The sequence below is a fragment of the Carettochelys insculpta genome, chromosome 8 (assembly GCF_033958435.1).
Source record: "Carettochelys insculpta isolate YL-2023 chromosome 8, ASM3395843v1, whole genome shotgun sequence".
NCBI classification, from domain to species: domain Eukaryota; kingdom Metazoa; phylum Chordata; order Testudines; family Carettochelyidae; genus Carettochelys; species Carettochelys insculpta.
The window spans coordinates 45,805,965-45,831,766 of NC_134144.1; positions in this window are offsets into that span (position 1 = coordinate 45,805,965).

Here is a 25,802-nt window from a genome sequence, read left to right on the forward strand (position 1 = left end):
TGTCAGATGACACTTATAGTAAAAGGCATAGAGAGTTTTAAGAAAGATCTACCGCAAAGTGAATTATTCAAGTAATTGACCAGTTGATCCACTCAGCCATATCCACATCATTTTCTCCTTCTAAGAAGTTTTCCTTATGATGTTTCATCCTTGCAGCTCGGCCCTGCATCATTTACTTGCACTGCTTACACTTGACACGTTTTCATTTTTTACCCAGACAACAAATTTCTTCAAAATTTTCACAATTATAGCTTCACTGACTCCTCTGCTGTGGGTGGCCAAGGTCCATCTCCATATAACCACAAAACAAAAACGTTCCTATCAAGCTTGTATCTTTCTTTTCACATGTTATTTAGTCTTAGATTATACATTAACTCTCAAAAAATCAGGACCTTTTCCTGCAACTGAGTCATCCCACACCAACATAGGACCTAAACTTAGTACTAAAAAGCATACCTAGACCTCCCTTTGAACTCATGGTTATTTGTTCACTCTTGTACCTGTCAATGAAGACAACTGCCTTTGTGGCAGTCACTCACAGAGGAGAATGGGGAAATAGAAGCTCTGATGACACATCCTTCAGACATGATATTCTGTCAGTACAAGGTCACACTCAGACCTCACTGAATGTTTATCCCCAAGGTAACCTCATCTTTCCATATAAAACACCTGATTCACCTTTTGACTTTGTACCCCACGCCTCATCTGGTTACAGGGAGGCTATACTGGACATGCTAGTTATTAGGAGAGCCCTGGTATTTTCCTTGGAGAGGACAAAAGCTTTAAGGAAGTCTCTTAAACTTATCCTTTCCATTGCAGAGAAGTCTAAGGCTACAGCAGTATCGTCCCAGATGGGTCTCAAACTGTATCCAGCACTGCCACCAGGATCGCAACATAGCACTTGCAACCAGAATCTGCACATCTGCAACTCCGTGAGATTGGTTTCTTCCTATGTTGCCTTCCTCAAGAATGTTCCTGTCTTGGAAATCTGTAGAGCAGCAACCTGGGCATTTGGACATACCTTTTGGGGAACATTATACAATTACTGGGGACTCTGCTTCAGAAGCAGTTTTCATCTTTGCAGAATTGTTATCCATAACAGGCTCTGAATCCCCAGCCTCCCATAGGAAATACTACTCAGGAATAGAGTGGAGAACCCATAGGGACACAGCTTGAAGAAGAGAAATTTACTTATTTTGTGCAGTAACAGTGGTTCTTTATCTGTGTCCCACTATAGGTGCTCCACAATCTACCCTCATTCCCTCTGCTTCAGAGTTCTTGTCATGGACTCTGGTAGGGAATAGAGAATTGAGGGTTGGGGTGAGGTTTTTGTCTGCATGTTCTGGTAAGCCTGGTGGCAGGGCATGAGAGGACAAAAGCACATGATTGGGCTGAATAGACATTATTACCAAAGTTCTCTGATCAACAGCACAGGGATGCAAGTACACGTACAGTGGAACGCCTCTGGGTGGACATATTCTGAGCAGCTATTGTTACTGCACCAGGTAACTTCTTCCCAATAAGCAGAATAACAGTACAGTAGGGTCTCGACATTCGCAAACTTAAGGTTTGCAAATTCAGTTGTTCATAAGTGGCCACTTCCCCAGGGCTCCAGGCAGGAGCGCTGGTGTCTGCCGCTTCCAACCCCAGCAACTGGGCTCCAGGCTGGGAGCAGCTGCCATAGTTGTGAAATTCAACGTTTGCAAGGGTTCTCAACATGGAATCCTCATGAATGTTGAGACCCTACTGTAACCAGTAATAGTTGAGAAATATTGCCATTTTAATGACTATTACAAATGCATTAAATGCTAATAGAAATAACCAAGTTGAAGTTATAACAGGTTAAAAGCATCATCATTTTTTAATATGTCATCCACAGAAGTTATTCTAACTGACAGAAGCTTAACAAGTGCCCTGTGCATTCATTCATTAAATGCCCTATAGAAATCTATTTTTACTGGGTTACAAGGATTCAAATCCTTTCAATTAATAAAACATTAGGATATTAGTGAGCGCTCCAATACTGAAGCAGCAACAAAATACTTTTTCAAAAATCACGTTTCTAATTCATACCATCCATCTGTTGCCTACATATTTTCACTGTATTTTTTTTTCGAAAAAAGAAAGCAAATTGAAGAAAGGAAAAATATTGCAAAGTGAATATTTATAAGATCATTTACAATGGTACATGTTCTTCATTAACAGTAAAATTCATCATCATGCACAGAAGCTATTCAAAGCCACCTGCATCACCTAAACGCTTTGAGGAAGACTTACGTGTTGTGGAGGACTTTATATTTGCCCTCTGAACGAAGGTCAATTCCAGCCTAATATTAATAAAAAGATGCTGTGTTTTTTCACTCATGCAGTTTCTAGATTACCAGCAAAATGTTAGCTCTCCAAAAGACTAATGGGAGAGTGATTGTTATTATGATTCACCAGATTTTACTGAGACAATCTGAGCTTGTACAAAAACATATTAGATCCAGTAGATTTGGGTTTCCTGACCAAAATTGACTCAGAAATGTGTAGCTGTGAGTCTTTCAAAAATGAATGTGATGCTTAGTAGGGATTTTACCCTTCCAAACTCCCCTTCCTGTGCATTTTGTGAATATGTTCTGTAACATTATGGTATTTGTTTATTTGTTAAATACCATAAATACTCCAATAAAATTAAATGACATTTAGTTTCTCTTGAGCAGCTGCATGTTCTGAGTTTGACTTGGAAGTGCCCTTTTATCACCAAATGTTACCCTCTTCAGGAATTATGCGCCACTAGGTGTGTGACTGAGAGGCAACCAGTTACATGCATGGTTTAAAAGGTCAATAAATCATAAAAAAGACATACTTTTATGTGGAAAAATGCATTCAACATTTTTTCCTGAGTAAAGTATGCAGAAAACCTGCTTAAATGGGGCATATAATTTTTAATGAATCAGGCCTTAGTCCTAGGAAATGAACCGAGTATGATAAATAAGATGGAAGCTGGTGAATATCTAGGGTCTAGTAATCATATCATCATATTTGAAATACACCTGAGGGTTTATGTGAAAGGTAGTAGCTCAAAAGGATTAGTCTTTAAACTAGTGGACTTTGAAAACTGAGAGATAAATTTGAGAAATTTGTTTGTAATCAAATAATCAGAAATGTGCTACGAAAATTCAGAGGTGCTAATAGAAAAATCAGAAGGACATGAACTACGTTAATTTCAATAAAATACATGACCAGTTGCTTGTTTAAAAAAAAAAAAAAAGCACTCATTTATTCCTGTGGGATCCATGAATTATTTTCATTAAATTGTTACTCTGAAGTGTAATTCCTCCTTTCTTGGCTTCCTTTAGTTGCCATTTTGTCAAATGTTTAGATCCCTACTCTGTTTTTGTGAGCAGTTTTAAACTACTACTCCACTAACTTGAGTTTTGTTTCTTTTGTCTTATACCACTGTGAGATCAGAATCAGGCCCATGCACTACAGGCACTAGTAGTCAGTTTTCACTTCAGAGATGCCTTGCTTCAAGATGACATGTGCAATCCGCTAGTCCACTGATATGAATCAGATGGCTTGTGCAGGCATTTGAAAAATCAATGGCTGTATCATTTATTATATTTAATTTGATGTAATTGTTTAGGAATGTATGAACAGAGTTCTAGATTTCATGCTGAGCAACAGTGTAGGAAGAATGTGGTAAATGAGAAGATTGAAAAAGAAATACATAGCTAAAAGAGGGAAAAATAATGTATAAGCCCACTCATTCAGTGCAGAACCAATAGAGTAACAAGGTATAACGCCTACAGGTAAGAAAATATTGGAGCTTCTGTTTGCTGTCAGCCTTTATAGGTGAGTGGCAGATTTCTCTGATTTGGCTGATTTAATGTATCTTGTCTACATATACACACACTTCATACATAATTTCAAAGCTTATAATGTCTGTTTTGAAATGATGTATAATGTGGAGCTGCCAAGTGGTGCTGTTACAGTGCAAAGGAGATAAACAGTGATAACATCAACCTGTTAAAATTACCTCTTTAAATATTTATACTAGTTTTAGTTTAATGACTCTGTATATTATTTGAAGACATTATTGGCATTCTCTGTGACCTCAAAGCATCACAACAACAATCTGAAGGGTAAAACAATCTAATCATTAATTCATACATTGACCATTGAAATGTAATAGTGTTGGTGACATTTCTAGTCAGTGTCGTTAGGATCATCTTGTTCTTTGTCATAATCTCTGTCAGGAGTGAGTGAGTTACTACAGTCTTCGTTGCGTGGGTGTGTACACAGTTCTTTATAGGAGTGATCGTTCTGACTACAGACCACAGTTAATTGTTTGCACTGACTTGTACCTGCACAGATAAGGTTTTGTAGAAACTCAGGCACCATTGGCCCTTGGAGAATACAGGAAGTAGTTCATCAGCCACATTTTTCCATTTGTGTTTCTGTGGTGGTTTACCTGTGTGTGTGGACATCCAAACCATGGTTTGCCAAGATGCTCTTTTTACATGATCCTCACAACTGTCCTCACATGCAAAAAGCCTCCAGAAAGAAGTGTTAATATTGGGTGTGCTCTTACACACTGAGGTGCATTTTTAATCATATTTTCACAGAAGAATTTTAGATGTGACTTGTTGAAGGCCATGTTAGAATTTTTTTCATGAAGTCACAAGTCATCAGCCAGTTAGCTGGTGTTTATTGTATTTAAACTTAGGTCCTGTGCGGTACTGTCATTTTGTGGTTTTCAGTGTTACTCTTGTCATATCTGTCAAAGACTTTGATAACAGAATTAGCTTTGTCAAATCCTTTTTAAAACCTGCTTCAGATACCAGCCAATCCATCAAATGTTTATCACAGCTATGACATCACTAATGTGTGCTGTGGTTACTTTGTTGCATGCTCCTAAAGTATTTTGGCTTGAGCTTCCAATTTATGTCCTAATTTAGCTTTGTCTGTTTTTCTCTGTTTCTTCACAAGATTTAGAGTTAGGTCCTTTTGGGTGACTTAGAACTGTTGCTATTGAAATATCACCCTCGAATTTTACTGATTAAAAGCAATGTAATTAAATCATTTTGTTTTAAGGTTTGATCTGCTTAAATAAGAAGAAAGATATGCTCATACTTCGTAGTCAAGTCTTTCACAGTTGTTCTGCACAACATGTCATCTCCTTTTGGAAGTGTTGCCTCCATTAGATTTTCTCAAATGTTTCTATTTTATGAGGTTTCGTATGTTTTGTATTACTTTTTCCTCTAGTAATCACTGCAGCAAGACTAATCAGTGGAGCATGTGCTTTTCTCTGATGGTTGGTACCCAATCGTGGTACCCAAAAATGACTTTTGGCAAACTGGCAGTTTATTACATCACTGCCACCGTTTGGAATCACAAACTGTGGCTCACCTGTGCATATACTTGAACCTCTCAATAATTCTCAGCACCTTTAGTTAGTTTACAATAGAACTGGCTATCAGCATTGTCTGTGGTGTAAGATGGAGAATATCAGTTCATCTGAGATAAGTGACTGGTCTCTTGGGATTGGGAGCAATGTGATGTGGTGTGGTTCAAGTGACCTTTTACCACAAAATTCAGTTTGAGTGCATGGCAAGATAGAGTGGGGAGTATAAGGGGACAGTTTGTGACTCTGTGGGAAGACTGATGTAATGATTTAGGAGTGATATTTGTTACTGGCTTGATGAAATTAAATTATAGAACATACCACTAATTTGAGATGTCTGGCCTGCTTTATGACAGTCTGCACTGAGGTAGGCACTCATAGTTGTAAGCAGTGTTCCCTGTAAGCGGCATGCTCGGGTGTCCACCCAGGGAACAATCAGGTGCTGTGTTTCTATTGGTAGTGCTCATCCACACATGCCTTGGTGCTCTCAACAAAATTTACTCTAGCCAATGACTGAAAAGTAACAGAGGGGACACTGGTTTTGAGCCACTCCAGACAGCATGATGATGAAGTATCACTACACATGTGGTAATTGGCCATCTCCTGATAATACAGTGTGATGTTCTAGATTTTTGTGTGTATGGTTGATGTGTTTTGCCAAAATACTCTTTAGTCCTTATTGCAATCAACCGGTAAGTTTTTAAAGAATCGCAGTAGGTCTTCACAAGTGATCTGATGACAGAATGTTCCATGCACAGGTTGGCATGGGAAACAAAAAAGTTGAGCTATAAGTGGGAGAAGTAGACAGGCTGGGCTGTGATGCTGATATCATGGGCAGAATGGAGGAGCAATGCCAGAATAGGCCAGCAAAGATGTCTGCAGGACTTTTAAAGTGAGATGAAATGGCAAAAGATAAGAGTTCTGTTGTCAACAGAGATAAGACAATGAAAGATGGACAATATTGCTAATTTTTCAACTACCATGTCAAATTAGATATGGGCCGTCAGCCACAAAGTTGGGATTCTGGATCTGCATGTCCCAGTTTGTTGATTGAGTTCTTTTGAATTTTGGTTCAGTCCTATTATCATCAAATAAATAAAATAACATAGACATTTGGCTTAATCAAACTCTGATTCAGAAAGGCTTTTTTGTTTAGCAAACCACTCAGACACATTTAATTTTAAGCATGTGCTTAGGTATTGGTTTAACGTTAAGTGCATGCTTTAAGTATCATGGACTTCAGTTGGGACTTAAGTGAGGGACTTGAGCACATTTAAGTGCTTTTTTGGAACTAGCCTTAAGTGCTTTTTCTCTGGCCTGGGAGGCTGAGCAGCCTGGTGGCTAGGTCACTGAATAGGTGGGCAGAAAAATAGGGGGAGAAGGCTGGCCTACTTGTTTCCCTGTGTTCCTGTCCCAGGAACTCAGAGCAACTTCCTATTTCAGTGCATAAGTTGAGTGTGGCCTCAAGAATCCTGATTCTCCTTAGTTGGGGGTTTCTCATAGGTTCCTCCTTTTCTCCTGGAGGGGCGGGGGTAGGAGCAGAAGCTTACTTGCTCCCGTGCCTGCTGGGTGGGCAGACTCTGGTTCATGGCTTCAGATTGCAGAATAAGTCTTTTGCCTCCTTGCTAGTCAGCTCCAAACTGAGCCCTGCCCTTTCTCTCCCACATCCCATGGCATTGGTTGCAGGTAAAGTGTGTGTGTAAGAGGGTGGGGAGGAAGGCAGGCTAGCAGGACGTAGAGGCTTTCTTTAATACTTGGGGTGCTGGGCATCCTTTCTCCACTCCCTCACAGACCCTTAGACAGATAGAACCTACCACAATTTAAGACATGAAAATTTGACAAATATTGTAAATTAATCTGTGGATTTAAAAAAAAAACTTTTAAATGCTTTTATAATTTTCTCTGAAGAAGACTGAGTTTTTGTTTTAATTCTCTTTTTACCTCCGCTTTCAGTAGTCTCAGATTCAGCCTCTGGTAATGCTGGAAAGATTAGGGGAAACAGTATCAGTCTGTAAGCTGTTCCTTTCGATTTTGTCTTTGAAAAATAATTTATTTTAGAGCTTGCCAGGCTCCTGTGCCAAAATTTCCAAAAATGTAAAATTGTAGTTCATATTTATTTGGTATTAGTGACTGACTTGTACATTTTTTTTTTGTTGCTGTCAAACTGATTATAAAGGGGATACTTTAGTATGGACTGATTGCTTACTAGACTCTCTTCTTAAAATTTAAGCACAGAAAGTAGAAAACTAATGATTCCTCTTCTGAAGAATTCTCACTAGTTAGGTAATTACTGTGGCAGTTTTAGTGTGTGAAAATATTTTTGTCTGTGTACCTTCTGCTTGTTTGATGTAACTGTAAATTGTGAAGTTATTTTTGCTGATCTATTTTTTGTTTTTGTTTAGAAAGTGATAGACATGTAAGATATCTGTTGTTAAAAATGGTAGTTGTAGAGAAAACTGTTCCTGCAATTTTCTTTATGATGAACTCTGGTCACTCTTCCTATTGGCTGTTTACCTTTCTTATATTTACCATGGTGGACTCTTGACTACATTAATATTGCTTTTGTTAGGTTAACTCTACTCCTACAAGATGGATATACATTTTTCATATGACATGCTTCATGGGAAGAGATAATTTATAGGTAGACAATTTGCATAATACAGCAAGTGACATTTGTGCAGGACTCATGAAAGTAACAACATATCAGTGAAATAACTAATCCATTTTTAAAAGGCAATGTTTAAACCAGGGCTGTCCAACCTTTTTTCATCAGGGGCCACTTAACAATTTGTTGCATGTTCTGGGAGCCAAACACAAAACAGCCCCAAACGTGCCCCCCTCCCCGGCTTAATCCCTTGCAGCCCCAAACCATAACTTTGAATTTGTTGAGTTTTTAATCCTTGGATGTTAGATAATTATCCTTTTTTTTTTTTGTCCACAAATTCCTGATACAGGCTTTCTGTCTTAACTCCTTTTCAAAGTAGTTATTGGTCTTGGAGTTTCCTTTGTTTTTCTGTAGTAAAAATGTTTATATGTGAATGCTAAACAAGAAGCCCAAAGAGAATGCTACTGTGATGTTCTACTAATAGCAAGCTATCTAGCATCCATCTTAAATTACGTTTAATTAGTATGAATTTTTAAGAGAAAATTCACTGGAGTAGTACAGCAACATGAAACAGGTTAATCTGAATCACATATCTCTTGCATTTTGCCACAGCAGAGCAAAGCAACCGAAGTTTACTGTTGAATTTCGCATTTAAACTGATTTACTGGTCAAAATGTTTGTGTTTAGAGACTCCGGTGCTATATGAATGTATGAGTGGGGAAGAGCTGCATCCCTGAGTTCCAGTGTCTTTGTGGTTTTGAGGGCTCTCCTTGTGCTCCTTTTTCAGTTTTCTGGCAGGGCTGCCTTGGTGCACTATGAGTCATAGAATGCCATAGAGGAGCCTTTCAAGCAAGGCTGCCCAAGCTAGTGTGCAGCCGCTAAACCTTATAAGACCAATGACAGTAGCTCAAGTGATTTACCCATATTTTTACACATGCAGGCACTCTCTTGTAGTTTTGCCACTCATGCTCTCTAGTAGCACTGACTCATTACAATCAAAAGAATTGTTTGCAGTCAAATTTTCTGTTTAGTAACGCTGTTGATTTGTTGAGTTGCCTCTCACAGTTACAGTGAGCTGTTGACCTGACCCATCTGTAGTCTCCGTAATTACAGCAGTTAGATACTACAGTGGGAAATAACTCACTTTAATTACAACTCTATTTCTTCCAATATAGTATGTGCAAAAGATTTCTTTTAATGTCAGAAATATGGAAATTTGAATAGTCTGTTCCACGATTAAGATCATTCCTTCCCCCCCCAAAAAAAATGAGCGAGAGAGAGACAATCACATACTTCTTAAATGAATAGAGTTAATCTTTAACTCATAAACTAGCAAATTTACATGTAAATTGTCAAAGTGATTAGGTACCCAAACAGTAGGTACTGTTAAGTTTTGGGCGGATATGCTTTCTTCTTCAGATGGAGTCCCTCCTTCAAGTGCAAATGGGAACTCAGCCTTAACCATGGAGTTGTAACTCCAAAATACATTCTATCTGTAACTTTTCCTGTAATAGCTTCCTGCAATTTTGACTGTTTAGTTTCTTAGATTTGCTTTTCATTTGGACTAATCCTGGTACTGAAGCTCAGTGTGGTTTAGTGCTGCCTTTCTCTATGTGCGGATATTAGCATTCTGTCTGCGCATACTCAGTTTCAGATGCCATACAAGGCTTTGTAGGAATATGCCAGTTCTTTCTTTGTTCTAATGAGGGCCACAAAAGCCAAAAGTTAAAAGCCTACTCTGAGATTTTTGCTTTCCCTTGGGAGTAGTGAGAGCTTGGCACCTAGAAGCATCAGTGATCAGAGGAGAAATGCACTCTTTGAAGCATGACTTATCTCTCAAAGCCCTGAATTTGGAGAAGGCAACATTTATAGTCCTCAGGATTCCAATGTGTGAGAGAAGCCATCTAAATGTTGAACACCTGGATGGTGGTATTACACCACAATTGACAGAGTACAGTGGTTTAAAATAGAATTGTTGCTATGTGAATGAAATAAAACATTTGTTGAAGAAGAAGGCTGGAAAAAATAATTACATGTTGTGGAATCAGAGGGATCACCTGCATTGCTTATTAGCAGGATTAGGACCTCAGATCCTGAGCATGGATTTCTAGCACTTGAGCTAAAGAAGATCTTTTTATGAGGACAAGCCAGTGGTTGATGAAGTGACGCACGTGTTGCCAGTTGGGCCACAACTATTTGCTAGGGAGAAGTAGAGTGCTGAAGATCAGTATTTTCAAAAGTAGCTCAAATTTTTAAAACAAACAACTGTCTCTCAGCTTCATGTGTCCTAGATCTGCAAGGAGATACCTTTGAACCATAACCAGAGTACATACAGTACTGACAGCAGCTGAGAATGTGAAAAGATGGCAAGTTAAGAAGTCGCAGCCTTGGCATGAGCAGGCTTGTGAGTCTTTTCTCCTAGAACAATTTTTAAATTTAACAGGGTCCTGTACACTAAGGCCTCTGTGATTTTCACAGTAATCATAATTCTCACCACCATTAAGGGAAAAGGTACATACTTATGGGGCCAAATTCTGAAGTCAGTACCGTGGTAACTTTGGTTTACTTCAGTGAGAATATTTTCTTAGTAAGGAAGAGTTTTAATTTAATAATGAAAACATAATTATTCAACGAGAAGTTGCCAAAATTTGCTATGCATGTTTATTTGAAATAATTCAACTAGCATTAGTAAGGATTAGGTAATTCTTCAGTAGCTGGTCCATGGAGAAGAAATAGACCCAGAATTACTTTTTTGTTTCTGAATGCTACCTAGAATGGACAGACAGGTACCTTCTCTGTTCCGTGATATCCAGTAGGCAAGAGTGTGGTGGATGTGATTGATACAGTTAAGTGTCATGTTCCAAGTTAGCTAAATCTTGAATTAAGGGATTTCATCTATTGAACTGCGAGTTTTAGCTGCAATCTTGAAATATAACAACATTATTCATTATGGCTAGTGCTACGCTCACCCCTAGTGCGGGCAGTCTTGATGCAAATGAGCAGTCTTGAAAATGCAAAATGATAACTAATTTGCATATTTGAGCACCTCATTTGCATATTTGTGGAAGAAGCCAAGTAGTGGAGATGGTTCTTCTGGCAAAATCCCCCTTTGTTGCAGCCCCTTACCCTGATTTTTTCCAGGCATGCGGGGCTGGTGATGGGGTTTTTGCCAACAGAACCACATCTTCACTGCATGTTTTCTGCTGTGAATATGCAAACGAGCTTCTCAAATATGCAATTGAGTGCCCATTTTGCATTTTCAAGACAGCTCATTTGTATCAAGCTGTCGGCACTAGGGGTGACTGTAGCACCAGCCTATGAGGCTCTGATTATAGAAAGAATGAATCACTTATTTGTTTGGCAAAGAACAAGCAGTCTTCTAGCACCTTAGATACTAACAAATATATTTATTAGGTCATGTAGGGTAGAATAGGTCTTACCCACAAAAGCTCATAAACTAATAAATAAATTTGTTAATCTTTAAGGTGCTACATGGCAGCTTGTTTTTTGCGAAGCTACAGACTAACACTGCTACCCACTGCGACTACTTGTCTGTTTAGGTCGCAGAAAGTTGTCATTTAACACTTACAAGCATTGTTTTCTTCCTTGACGTAGTCATGTGAATATGTGGTCTTCAGTTTGGAGGAATGAAGTTCATGTGAGTTCACCCAGTTTCACTGGATTTTTATCCAAGAAAACCATCAGTGGTGAGTGAGGGAGTCACAGGTACCACTAGTGGTAGCTATGTCCTCAAGAAGGCAGGAGGAGTTGTGGGGAGATAAGGGTCGGTATCAGCAAGTATTTAATATCCCTGCTCCATTGTGCAGTTTGATGTACTTAGTTGCTTGTGATGCAGTTACGAAGTCATCTCCACTGTAGCCTTCTTCTAAATGCTTATAAAACAGATAGAATGCAGAGTGACTCTTATACCTGAAATGCAGTCAGGACATGTCTCCTTTTTTTGAACTGCATACAGTGTAAGTACTTGTGATAGATTATTGGTTTGGTTGGTGATTTGCGTGCAGGGGATCACCATTGATCATGGTAATTCTAAAATAAAAATAACTTTCATTTCAAAAGAATATTTTATGTCGCATTTGTAATTTTACCACGCAAATTATAACCACTCAACAGTTCTGCTTCAGTATGTGTGTTGCATAGAAAGAACCTGAGATGCATTCATACCCTATTTATTATAATTGACTGCTTTTCTTGGGCATGATGATTACATTTTCTCTACTTAGTGTCAGGGATTTTTCATCCCTTGGGCATAATCGTCCCCGTGGGCCAGGGGAAACAAGCCTTGGGCCATTAATATCATCACAGGGGCAGGTAGACTCTAAAAGGTACATAGGCTGCCAGTTAGCAGCCCCAGTAACGGTCACTCTGTGTCGGTTGGTTTTACCGGTAACCTGAACTCACAGACATTTCAAATCATGAACTTCAAAATCCAGGTCCCTCATTGGTCAAAGGTGAGGCAGCTCCTGGAGAGGGACCTGGTTGAGAACAGGCCCCTCAGAATGCTCATATGATAATGAACTCATGAATAATGCATGAGTACAGGGGATATAAGGCGGCGCCCCGCAGCGCTCGGGGTCCAGTCGGTCAGTCGCTTGTCAGTGGCCAGCAGGAGAAGACTTTGCGAAGAGCTCCAGACTTTGCGAAGTGCTCCTGTCCCTTGAAGACTCCACCTGCAATTCCACATCCGCCCAGCAGAGTCCGCTCTGCTGAGGCAAGCCAGAAATCACTCACACTAAAAGAGCTAAGGCAGTCTCCGCTCTGAGGTAAATTGGGTGAGGGACGAACTGGCCTCACCCTTAGGGTGGGGTACTGCGCCCTCACCCCTTAGCACCCAGAGCCTGCCAAAAATCACTGCGGCACCCCCGATCTCGCCGCTGACAACCAGACCGAGAGCGGATGTGGAGTGGGTCGAACTGGCCCCATCTCTAGGGTGGGGTACTGCGCCCACTCCAATTGAGGCTCAGGGTCTGCAACCATCGCAGCACCACCGCTCTCGCTGCCAATGCCTCAGTTTTTGCTTTCGCCGGACGCAACCACTTCAGTGGACTGAACTACAGGACGAACCAAATGGACACGTAAAAAATCCCCACGCCCCAGAATACTAACTTTATAGTTTAAGCCGGGCCACGTGGGATATTTACCACAACATAGCTTAAAGCTAACTAGAAATCATTATTCGGGGCTGCACACCTGTTTAACAAGCCCGTAGTTGAAAGTTTGTTAGTTAGATCTCTATTGTTATACTCTCTCTCTCTCTCTATAACCCCTTTTTCCTGTTTCTCCCTTTTTCCCATCTTCTCCAATCCCCACTGAAAAATCAGTGGGAAAGGAACCTTGCCAGGCTGGTCCTCAAGGGATCCAATAGGGTGGCCTAACCAGTTGCCCAGGGTGTATAAGGGGGGGCAAACTAAAACTTACCCCTTATAACTCGGAGAAAACAGAAAGAGCTCACCAAATCTTTTATCCTTGTGTTTAGCAAGGAAAGTCTCATATTGACTTCATCAATGGGATCCTTAATGATATTTGTTGTAAGTTTTTAAATTATAGATAAGTTAGTATATAGTGTTATAGTTGAATTATTGTGTTGTTAGTTTGGTTATTACCGTTCGTGCTAATAAATATAATCATTGTTTAATTCAACCTTCCTCTCCGTGTCTCACCCTTGCCCTCAACAAACAAGCCAGCTCCTGCTCTACCAGTAATCAGCTCCCCCCCAGTCTCTCCTCTCACACAAGCACTGCGCTCTAGGCCCCCTGCCGGAGGTGGGTGGGGTTGGCCTGCGGAGGAGCGGAGCGGCCCTTTGGCGGGCTTTCTGCCGACTCCTCTTTGCCCTCGCCTGAGGCCCCGTGGGGATCCGGACGGACTGCTGGTGCGGGGTCAGCGGGGGGTTTATCGCCCGCGATTCTGCCCGCACTGTCACTTAGTTACAAAAAGTATTTTATAATTTTGAATTTAAACTTTGAGCACTTGCCACTTCCACTTTTATCTTACAGTGTATTGATTGGGTTTCTTTTTCATCATTTTCAAAAATTCTACATTCTGTAGGAGTGTAAAGTTTTCAGCTTCTGTAGTTTCATTTGTTGTTATTTCTCATTCTGAGCTTAAAATACTATATTACTTTAACCCAGCCATCTTGTTGAGATTCTGGTATAGTCATATAGAGAGAATCAGTGCTTTGACGTAAGTGACTTATCTAGATAATCTGTCATATCTGGAAAGCATCCCTTTCAGATGATGGTGTTTCCTGGGATGATTGTTTTCAATGAAGGTTGCCTAGTTGGGTGAATTTGGTGTCATTCTGAGAAGTCATGGCTCAGCGATTAAGGGAATATTTTCATGGTATCTGTAGGAAGATATCTGAATGATGGGACTTTTAGTTCCCACACATCTGTTTTTCTTCTAATCCATTCCTTGTTTAATTTGGAAATTCTCATGATATTATTAGTTAAGCAATAACAGGCTTGCATTTTACAAGGTATACTAACTCCTGGGGCTTACAGTGGAAAAGATTGCATATTAGTTCTCGCAACTTCTGCTTGCATTTATGGTATCTAAAGTATTTGTGTAATATACAGTCTGACTACAGTGTTTTAAAACAAGAGATGACCAGAACTCGAATCTTAAGTTTCATTTTATTGGGTTTCTTGGGTGTGTATTTTAGTTGCGAAATCTTAGGTTAAAACCTACTTATACTTTTTGTTTCCAGTTTAGATTCCAAATCAGAAAGAACCATTTTTCAGATTGTATTGCTGTTACTGGAAATCATATAGCCATATAGAGGTATGTGATGCCTTACAGAACTGGTAAATATGGAGACTGCCCTGAAGAGCTTGTGCTCAAAGTTCGGATGCAAACAACACAAAACAGGTCAGAAAAAGTAAGGATGAGGCAGAAGACAATATGATTGAGGTTGCTTGGGAGACTAATGAGTCTTGAAGGTACCAGTTTGTTAAAAAATTAAGGCTATAAGTCATATAAGCTTCTTTAAAGAAGCAGGTTTTTAAGATATTAAATATTGCAGATAAGTTGTAAGGAGGGCAGCCTTAAAGGGGGTGTAAATTAGGACAAAAAAAGTGACTCCATGTTAGGTGCTTCAGCTGAATAGAGAAGATAAGGTGGTAAAAGTTGAGAGGTAGAGGAGCTAGGTTATGGTGACCTGAAGTGAGAATGAGGAACTTGGATTTGATTTGGAAGAAGATTTGATTCTCTAATGAAGAGAATTTTGAGAGATTCTGGACAGAATTGTATCATTCAATGACATTTTTGCAGTAGTGTTTTGATTGACTATTGGATGGTCTTCCATGAATAAGGAATGCTAAGAAGAGAATGGCTCCATCTAACAGAGAGAAGAGCATCTTCGCAGGTGAGCTTGCTAACTTAATGAGAAGAGCTTTCAATTAGGTTTGCTGAGAGATGTATGCCTAAGACTGGAGGTATGTAGGAAAATGGGATACCAGGAGAATACACAGGAAGGAGGGTGCTGTGGGGAAGCCTGCTCATTTATACTGAGAAATTAGGGCAGTCAGTTTTAGGGTTGATACAGAAACACCAAGAAGTCTGGGAATCAGGAAGACCTGGCAAGGTCAAAGAACTGTGATGTGACAGAAATAACAAAAAGTTGTTGGGTAAAATGCATGACTAGAGCTCTGTCATGGATGGGTATCATGAGATGGTAAAGTTTAGGATCCTTACGGAAGGAAGTAGAGCAGCAGAATACAAACTCTGGACTTCAGCAAAGCAGACTTTGACTCCCTCAAGGAACTGGTGGGCAGGACCCATGGGAGGCTAATATGAGGAGAAAAGGAGTCCAGGGAAACTGGCTGTATTTAAAGAAGCTTTATTGAGGGTGCAGGAACAAATCATCCAAACGTGCAGAAAGAATAGCAAATGTAGTAAGTGGCCAGCTTGGCTTAACAAATTTTTGGTGAGCTTAGACAAAAAGCTTACAATAAGTGGAAACTTAGATGACTGAGGAGAAGTATAAATATTGCTCAAGCATTCAGAGGTATAATCAGGAAGGCCAAAGCATAATTGGAGTTGCAGTTAAGGAATATGAAGGGTAACAAGAAGCGTTTCTACAGGTATGTTAAGAACAAGGAGGACATCAGGGAAACTGTGGGACTCTTACTGCATGACAGAGGCAACCTAGTGACAGATGATTGTGGAAAAAACTGAAGTACTCTGCTCTTTTTACCTTGGTCTTCACAGACAAGGTTGGCTCCCAAGCTGCTGCATTAGGTTGCACAAGATGGGGAGATGGTGAGCACCCCGAGTGGTGAAAGAACAGATAAAGGACTTCTTAGAAAAGACGGACATTTACCAATCCACAGGGCTGTATGCAATGCATCTGAGGGTGCTGAGAGAGTTGGCTGATGTGATTGCAATCATTGGCCATTTAACTTTGAAAACTTGTGATGATTTTAGGAACTGCATATTGGTCTGCCTCCCTTCAGTCCCTGGGAGTATTCATGGAGCAGTTCCTCAAGGAATCAATTGTGAAGCTCTTGGAGGAGAGGAAGGTGATATGGAACAGTCAAAGTAGATTCGCAGGGGCAAGTCATGCCTGACTAATCAGATTGCCTTCTAGGAGGAGATAACTGGTTGTGTGGATATCGGAAAAGTGGTGGATGTGAGAGAGCTGGATCTTTGCATTGCTTTTGCTATGGTCTTCCAAAATATTCTCGCCAGTAAATTAAAGTAGTATGGTTTGGATGAATGGACTATAAGGTGGATGGAAAGCTGGCCTTATTGTCAGGCTTAGTGGGTAGTGATCAATGGCTTGATATCCAGTTGGTGGCCAGTATCAACGGGAGTGCCCTAGGAATTAGTCCTCGGGCAGGTTTTGTTCAGTATCTTTATTAATCACCTGGATGATGAGTTGGCTTACAGCCACATGAAATTTGTGGGAGACACAGAGCAGCAGGGAGAGATGGGGATGGGGTCCAGAGTGACCCAGACAAATAGGAGAATTGAGCCAAAAGAAATCTGCGAGGACAGGTACTGAATTCTGCGCTTAGGATAGAAGAATCTCATGCATTGCTGCAGACTGGGGACTGACTGACTAAGCAGCAATTCTGCAGAAAAAGACCTAGGGATTGCAGTGGATGAGAAGCAGGAACGAGTCAACAATGTGTGTCTTTTGCCAAGAAGGCTAATGTCATATTGGTCTGCAAGTGATTATTCTCCTCTATTCAGTACTGATGAAGCCATATCTAGAATATTGTGTCCAGTTTTGTGCCCTCGACCATAGAAAGAATGTGGACAATTTGGAGCGTGTCCCATGAAGGGCAGCAAAAATGATTTAGGGGCTGGGGCACATGACATATGAGGAGAGGCTGAGGGAATTGGGCTTCTTCTGCAGAAGAGAATAGTGTGAGGAAATTTCATAGTATCCTTCAATTACCTGACAGGGGTCCTCCAAAGAGGAGGGCAGTCAGCTGTTTTCAGTGGTGACAGATGACACAACAAGAAGCAGTGGTCTCAAGCTGCAGTGGGGGAGGTCTAAGTTGGATATTAAAAAACTATTTCACTAGGAAGGTGGTGAAACACTAGAGTGAGTTACTTAGGGAGATGGTGTAATCTCCATCCTTAGAGGTTTTCAGGGCCAGCTTGGACAAAGCTTTGGCTATGATGATTTATTTGGGGCCGGTTCTGCTCTGAGCAGGGGTTTGAACGAAATGATCTCCTGAAGTCTGTTCCATCCGTAATCTTCTATCATAGATTTCAAGAATTGTGGATGTTTTAACTTCAAAAATGACATGAAAGTTTGATGTTTTTGAACTTTGATGAAAAAAATCTCAGGAGAATATGATAAGCACAGGTAAAACAAGGTCTAAGGGCACTAGGGATAATACATTTCAATCCAGTAACTTATTTCCTGAATAGAATAGAAAGGTTGAGATTGGCTTACTGTTTAGTGTGAAGTTCAGTGTTCTTTATTACTGCACACAGCTTTCTACATGATGTTAGTAGTTCATAATATTTTTCTATTAAAGCAAAGATGATTTATTTTTGTCTTCATTTTCAACAACCAAGATGATGTAGTAGGTTTTTGTAATCTTCAAGATTGTTGTTTATTCAGTTATATGTACGACCTCCTGTCTAGAGCATCACTTGAAAGTCTCCTATTGCAGGTGATGTGTTTTGATTTGCATTGCTTTAATTAAACAGACTGGTTTGGTCTGGGATATGGTCCTGGGACTTTACCTAAACAAGACTAGTTTATAAAAGCAGCTCCCTCTAAAATCCTTTCCACTTTGAGATCCAGTTCAAGAGCAGTGTGTGTGGCTTGCTTCCTTCCAGAAGTTCTGTGTTGCATCCATAGCACTTCTAGTAACAAGGAACAGTGAAGAACTAAACCTGAGAATGTCCAAGTCCCACGTGTTCCTCCTGGGCAGCCCTCAATGTTGTCATGTAACTAGATGTATTGTTTAGTAAGAACATTACAAGAAGTACAAATGTAGAATTTTCTCTCTTCATACAAGGGTTGAGTTGGAAGCTCATTTTTAAATAATAAATTTCAGTACAGTAGAAACAAAATTAGGAACTGTTCCGTTTGGTTAGTTTGAGCTGGGAATCTTTTTTCTTCTTCTGAAGAGCTATTTTAGTGCCTATCATAAAAGGATGCAGAGGGTAATGACAAAATTAGTTTGATCTGTCTATTCATACAAAACAGCATTCAAAAATCAAAATGCCACACAGATGGGGTCTTCAAAGGAAATTGTGTTTTGAAATTGTATCTCCAGTACATTGAGATATTTATGAACTTTTGTATTGCAGCAGATCATTAGAGTACCCAAAATAGTGAGTAAATTTCAGCCTGTCCAGGAGCTCGGCAGTGTGAAATTACTAAGACGGGGTGAAATTCAACTTAATTTAGCTACTCCCTCCACTTAACTGTGGTTGAAGTTCAGAGGATTTGTGCAGCTAAATTTACACAAGGGCCATGCCTACGATGACAAAAAACTTCAAAATAGTGATGCTAATGGCCAAATCAAAGAATACTACTGAGTTGCTGAAATGAATATTCGGCGCTCCATTATCATGCCGCCAGACGCAGGACTTTGAAAATGCCATGGTTCGCTCACCCGCAGCTTGTCTACATGGGGGTCCTTTCGAAAAAGACCCCCATGTTGACGAGCCGCGGGTGAGTGAACTGCAGCACTTTCGAAGTGCTGTGGCTGGCGGCATGCTAATGAGGTGCTAAATATTTATTTCAGTGACTCATTAGCATTCTTCAATTTGGCCATTAGCATCACCATTTTGAATTTTTTTGTCAGTGTAGACGTAGCCAAGGTGTGGCTCTTCCGTGTATCGTTCTCACTCCTAACCTTTACATATCAAAACAAAAAGCAGTCAAGTAGCACTTTAAAGACTAGCAAAATAGTTTATTAGGTGAGCTTTCGTGGGACCGACCCACTTCTTCAGACCATAGCCAGACCAGAACAGACTCAATATTTAAGACACAGAGAACCAAAAACAGTAAGCAAGGAAGACAAATCAGAAAAAGATAATCAAGGTGAGCAAATCAGAGAGTGGAGGGGTGGGGGGGGTGTGTGGGAAGATCAAGAATTAGATTGAGCCAAGTATGCAGATGAGCCCCTATAGTGACTCAGAAAGTTCCCATCACGATTTAAACCATGTGTTAATGTGCCAAATTTGAATATAAAAGTCAGCTCGTCCACTTCTGGCTTAGAACAGGGAATCTCTGAAATGTTTCATTTAAGTACTGTTTGGCCTCTTGGTTAATGGAGGAAGATGGTTTTTATTTTAACCATTTCTTGTCCTTGGTCCACCAGTCTCCATGATGGTGCATTTGTTTGCTGTTAAAAACAATCAAAAAGCATCTATAAATAATGGTCATGGTTATGGCCTGAGGACCACTCTTTTGGGGAGTGCCTTAAGTATTCATTCTGGGACAGTTCTCATTACCTGTGAATGATTCACATGCCGTGTGTGTCTTTTGAGTGAGAATTCCCTGCAAGCTAGAGTAATAGTGAATGGAACAGACAAAATTTTTTTTTCTTGGGCAGCAGAAATAGGTACCTCAACTTCACAAATGAAAATGCTATAGAAAGTGTCACTGGCAGCCTGTGGGAGAGTCTTTCAAGCCTGCTTCCTAGGAGCTGTGTGTGGGATTCAGTAATGATTAATACTGGGGTATTTTGTGGGATTTGCATGCCTCCACTCCCTTAGGCCTCTTTGAAAACCCCAGTTAAAATGGCAAATATATTAATGGACACGCAGCAAGGAAAAAGATTTGGTAAAGATTTGTAGCAGTACACTGTTATTTATTGGATCATACAGTGTTACTATTCAACAATTCTGAATGTTGGTTTTTTTAAGGCTTGGTCTATATGATAGCGTTAAGTCGACATAAGGCAGTTTACGTCAACCCAGTTGTAACATGGTCTGCACTGCAGCATTACTCCTGCTGATGTAACTACCCTACTATACTGACATAACCCCACCTCCATGAGGGGTCTAGGGCATATGTTGATGTTGTCAGGGTGGCATTGTCTGTGTTAGATGCTCCAGATTACAGTCTTCCCCTGTCTTACGAGGGTAATTGGTTCCTGAAAAACCCCTCTTGGGGCGAATTCTCATAAATCAAAAATGTAATTACCATTAATTGCAACGTGAAAAAATTTTATGCGTTCCTGAGCCCCAAAATTTACACCCATTTATGCTAAAACAACACCAAATCCCATTAAAATAAACAGAATTACTTCAATAATTAACATTAGTTATGGTAACACAACATAACAAGGCATTTTCCCTTCATTAATTACTCTGTAATATGGCTGTTTACCTGCTTTTGGGGGGCTGTCCCAGATACAGAGACAGGGCTGTGAGGGGAACAGAAATTGAAGAGTGCCTGGGAAGGGGACAAAAAGCCTGGTAGCTGCCCATGGCTGCAGAAGTGGGGCTGATGCAAGGGGGATGAGCAGAGCAGAGCAGGGCACAGGGAGGCAGCCCGGCCTGAGCGCAGCTTAGGTTAAGCAGGGAGGGAGCAGTGCCAGGAGCTGGCTGTGCCGGGAGCTAGGCAGGCACAAGGGGCCCCTAGCTGGCGAGGGGCGATGCCTCACTCGTATGGGGCTCCGTGGCGGAGAAGCCCCGCTGGCGACAGCTGAGGCGGCAGCGGCAGGTGAGCCAGGCGCTAAATGGGACGGAACGCCACAGGCGGAGAGCGGTGCTCGAGGCACAGCTGCACGGGGGGGGCACTGGTGGCGGCCCTCTTGCTGCTTGGGGTGCGAGTGGCAGCGGCAGAGCCAAGATGGGCTGCGCGGCCAGCATCCATGTCTCGCAGAGCGGCATGATCTGCTGTCGGCACTAGGATAAGTCTACCTCCCCGCACCGTGCCGCTGCCCCCCTGCATGGCCTCTTCGTCAAGACCAATGTGGCCGACTCCATCCCCTCGGCACTTGCCTACCAGCACCGCCAGCCTCCGCCTGGCCCCGGCCCGTGCCGCCGGGAGTGCAGGGAGCCTGCGGCCACCAGCCAGGCTGGGATGCGCCACTGCTGCAGCGCTGAGGTGGAGACCCAGACCAGCCACAGCAGTGTCAAGGTAAAGGCGGGGGTGGGCCGGGGTGGTGGCTGCACGGATGGGTGCTGTCCCCTCCTCTCCCAGCTCTGGAGGTGGGCGCCCGCTGTGGCTGGCCGGGGACTCCAGGAAACCGCTGCCAGGTGCTGCGGAGGGATGTGCTGGGCGAGCAGCAGCTGCACGCAGCCATTGCCTGGAGCCATGGCCTTTCTCCTGCTGCAGGGTGGCTGCATCCCGCTGAGGCATGCAAAATCCAAATCAGTACTCATAAATGTGAAGAAATGCCTCATATATCGAAGTAGGGGTATTAAATGAAACTCGTTGTAAAGTTGAATTCTCATAACCCAAATGGGCATATCTCAGGGTATGACTGTAAATGAATTTGCTGGACCATGGGAGGTCAATATTGTCTAGCAGCATTACCAACACTTCCACTGCTTACTGGGCTTTTAGAAGACATTTAGGTTAAATTACAGCTAAATAACAGCACGGAACACTGAGAGCCAGGACGGATAGCTGTAAACAACTTTATGGGACCATGGGAAACTTAGCTATACCCAAGATAAGTGGTTGTCTGGCTGGCTAAAATCAGGCTGGATTCTGGATGTTGCCAGATGAGAATGTGCTGGTCTAGATAGTTTCAGTCTTCATTTTTTTAAAAATTTGCCCTAAAGAGACCCACTTGCAGAAATCAGGTAACACAATTTTCTGACATGTTGAAAATAGATATTAACCCTGGTGAACAACCACATTATTTGTGCTACTTTGGAGCTTAAAATATATACAACATGCTTTAGGAAATTTTGTCTATTTCACAATAGATGACAATAAATGAATGCATTTGTTAGTGGGATGTGCAGCTAAAATGATCCTTGAATCACTTGCCTACTGTGAGTTTTTCCTGATGAGCGAGTGAGCAATTTTTCTATGCCTGGCGTGGATATTAGTTTTTCCTTATGTCTGCATGAACATTTGTAACTGAGATCTTGCTATCCTGTGTAAAAATTTCTTCATAGAATAGAGAGAGCTCCAGTGTGACTCAATTATGGAAATATTTGTTTACTAATGGGTCTGTATGGGTTATTCTGAAATCATTATAAGTTCTTGGGCTTTAGAATCACCCAAAATTACTGCTATTTGAGTCACATAGTTTGGTTCCTGGTCTTACGATTCTTTGAGGTATTGCTGCGCAGTCTAGGGAGCTATGCACACAAGTAGCCACTGAATCAGGTGGAGAGATGTTATTTTACATACCAAGTAATTTGACCTGAGATAGAAATAGCATTGTCCTTTGTCACCCTTGTTTCTGAGGAAGATGACCCTTATGGGAAAGGGTGCCTCCATTAACTGTTTCAGGTTTGGAAATACTATATTTTCTCTCAGCTGTTGTGCCTAATCATTGTCCCCTAATCTAGAGGGGGAATATTTCAAGAAACATTACAGTTAAGTAAGGCTGGTTAGTATTCTTATGTATACATCATCTTATTTCCTTTTTAAGCAGGAAGATTTAACAAAACAAAACCCAACACTTTCGTTGTACAGATCAAATGATGAAAAATGTGAATATTTCTCTCTGGAGGCATCGTGGTCTTCTTAGTCCTAATGCCTGATGTTTTTGCATGTGCTCTACAGGTGGATGAAGCTAGTGTGTTTTTGAATTACTATTCACATCAATAGAAGATTCTGGGAGATTACTGGAATCAATGAAAGAGTTCAGTGGAATGTTTGTATTTGCTTTGTTTGAAATGATTTAGCAAGTAAATGAACTAGAAAAAACTAATGTAATTCAGCATTAACAGTTATACTGGAAATGTTAGGTGTCTCTCTTGAAAGCTCTTTTTTGAAGGGAGTTACTTAATTAGGGAACAGAAATTACACTACGGGTGACCATCTCACATTGCTGCTAGTGAATAGTCCATGCTCTGTCTAGAAGCTAAAATATGTTCACATAAACTTTTGGTCTAACTGTGAACAGTTAACACATTAGTTAAAAATGAAGTCTTTGCAGATGACTGGTTAGCAGAATAGGGTGTGAGATAAGAGAGCATTGCGTCTGTTTTACTTGGGTCAGTTTGCCCATCATTGTTTTTGCGATGAAAGTAGTGTGGTGGCCACCCTGAAATGTGATGGTGGGTTCATTCTAGTTGATATGAATCTGTGTTACACAAAAATATCATTATAATTGGTTGACTTGTTGTCAGTCTCAGTAGAAAGGGCAGGATGGAATGGACATTCAGACAATCTCTACATTTAAAAAAAAAAAAGTGGGCATTTAGCACTCTGGAACTGTTAGGGTACATATCTGACCAGTGTTGAGAAGCTTACTCTGCTGCTGCCATTACTATATGTGTGCTGTGGGAAGACACAGGACTTCACTCATAGCACAAGAACTAGAAGGTTACCAACATGAAATTACTAGACAGTACGTCTAAAACAAATAAAATGAAGCATTATGTCCACAGCCAGCTTTTGGATCTCTTTGCCAGGGGATGTTGTGAAGGTCCAAACTAGAACAAGATTCAAAAATAAACTAGGTAAGTTAATGGCGGATATGTCTATCAATGGCTATTGGCTGTGGGGGCAGGGATGGTGTCCCTGGAGCAGTTGCCAGAGAAATCTCTGGTGCTCTATCCTTTCTGGTTCTTGTGGAGTTCCTTCACAAATGATTTCTCGCTGGCAGCGTCTTTTATGTTATAAAACCTTATGCTTCGTAGCTGATGCTAAATTGTTTCTAATAAAGGAAAGGATGTGTGTAATTCTTTATACATGTAACTAATTCACCCAGATTCCAATTTAGCTGTAATTAAATACACTTTATATATCAGGTATAATTAATATTCCAGGACATCCAAAACACATCACTTAAATATCTAAATGTTGTTAATAGATTCAGTACGCAAGCTTGTTGTGTACCCACAGGACTTCATAATTCTTTGTGGATTACTCTGGGTCTTTCATTAGTGATCTAAAATACCACCCAAACTAAAGTATCTGTTTATCTGGTGGGCTTCTTAGGTAATTGAGTATAAACACAAATTTAAGTAGCAAATCAATCATAATAGCACGGATTATATTGTCAATCCTTTTTTAGTGGATTTTGAATGAGTTAGCACCTAAAACTTCAGTCTTGTTGTGTGCTGTACATATGTTGACTCTGCTAAAATTTTGAAGCAAGGTGGATCTGTTTCAATACCTGTGGGATAGTCAGTCATTTGAACAGTTAACTCTGTGTATGGATAATCTACATTTTTTTAAATGTAAATGTGTTAAGTAAGATTATGGGCCTATTCTGTAATCACACATGAAAGCTACATCTACACTACAGAAATCTTCAAAAGAAGTTCTTCTGGAAGTTCTTCTCCGAAAAATCTCCTTTCAGAAGAGTGCGCCTAACTGTAAAAAAGCAGATCAAAAGATCAATCTGCATTTTCAATGGAGAGCGTCCATGCAGCCCCTGCTCTTTTGAAAGAATGGGCCAGGGATCAAAACATCTGGTGCTATGAAGACTCCTCTTTCAAAAAAGGGCCCTGCAGAGCATTTACATACACTTTCTTTAAAGAAGCTTTTGAAAGGAGGTGATCTTCCTGAAATGGGAATGGAAGAGCGCTTTTGAAAGGAGCTTTCGATTTACTTTTGAAAGAATGCTTTTTGTATGTAGATACTCCATCAGATCTTTCGAAAGAGCCCCTTTTTTTCGAAAAATCTTTCCAAAGAACTTGCTAGTGCAGATGCAGCCAATCTGATTATAATGAGTTTGTGGTTTAGGGCTTGCTTCTGCCCTTCTTCTTACATAGGTCTTGATCCAAAACACATTAAAGGCAGGGGAAAGACTGCAATTGTCATCAGGAAGGGGGCAGAATCAGGCCCTTCATTACTTGTGTTCTCTGTGAGTGGTTGGGAAACAGAGATTTATTACTTATAAATATCTTGTAGGTGAATGTGTGAGGCTTCCTGTAGAATGCAATACTTTGAAATGGTTCTGTTCATATGTTAGAGGAACTATGGAAGTATCTTAGTTGGACATAAGAAGAATGAAATAAGTAATGGTGTTTCACAGGGCCAGGTTCTGATACCTTTAGATAATTTCAGTGAAATCAGTGAGATTTCGTTTGTAGTAAGGGTGCTTCGTTACTCTTAGGCTGTATCTACACTTCGAGATAAAATCAAATTTATTGATATTGATTTTGTAACTCTGGAATTTATACATTGGATTTTAACTATCTTGACCTCCGCACATGCTCCTC